This window comes from Branchiostoma floridae, chromosome 19 (assembly GCF_000003815.2).
Source record: "Branchiostoma floridae strain S238N-H82 chromosome 19, Bfl_VNyyK, whole genome shotgun sequence".
In the NCBI taxonomy this organism is placed as follows: Eukaryota; Metazoa; Chordata; class Leptocardii; order Amphioxiformes; family Branchiostomatidae; genus Branchiostoma; species Branchiostoma floridae.
Genome location: NC_049997.1, coordinates 1,536,884 through 1,537,944, shown reverse-complemented (window position 1 = coordinate 1,537,944; position 1,061 = coordinate 1,536,884).

The following is a 1,061-nucleotide window of genomic DNA, read 5'->3' as shown; positions in this document are numbered from 1 at the left end:
GCCGTGTCGTGTTCAGATGACACGTCGGAGTCGTCAAAAACATCGCGTTCCCGGTAAGAGCCCGTCTCGGCATCAACGACGACTTCTCCCGAGGCAACACCTGACTTGTCTCGGTGTTTTCTTTCCATATGACGCTCGAGGTTGAACGCACGATCAAATTCCCGATCACAAATGTCGCAGCCGTAAGGCATGCTTTTTTGTCCGGTGGACAGAATGAAAATGATAAGATATTGATGTGCACACATATATTTGTCGCGCATTTAACCCTATTCAGACCGGGGGGGGGGGGGGCTTTTGAGGCCTGCGCCAACTTCGATGTCCTATAACGCCAGAACGCCTTACGCTAAAGCCACCAAATTTAGTGAGTTTTCCTAAAATATTGTTGGCAACAATTTCAAGAAGTTTGACAAATTTTCCATATTTTCTTGTTACCATGGCAACCGTTTGTTGACAGGCTGTTTTGCCAAAAATCACTATTTTTGGTTCTAACAATGTATTTTTCACAATTATTTGCTATATTACTGCTATTTTGTTGCATAAATAAAATATTATATTATTTAGCATATCTTTCATAATTATATATGCATAAATCATGCTAATTTGATGACGTCATCAGCCCAAAATCCAAGATGGCGGACCGTATGGCCAGATCAATAATAACAAGCTAATTATCCCTTAAAATTTGTAACTACCTGGTATTTTTTCATCAAAAAACATCTAAATGAATGAATTGAGTCTATTTCCATTGCCCTTTGTGATTATTTGTTGCAAAAAAAGTATTTTTAAAAATTCAAGGTGGTGGATATAATATGGCGGAGCCCAACTGGTATCTTAGATGTGCATGACGTCATTTTATGACGTCATATTGACATCATTGATGTTGCTATTGGCAACGCAAGTCGTAATAAACATTATTATTCTGTTATCTGCACCTGTTGTTACATTTTTGTAGAATAACTTGAAGTTTTCTGAGAATAGCCTTTTTTCATGGGTCCGGCCAATATAATCAAATTGATGACGTCATAATTACGTCATCTTACGTCAACGTAACGTCAAACGTC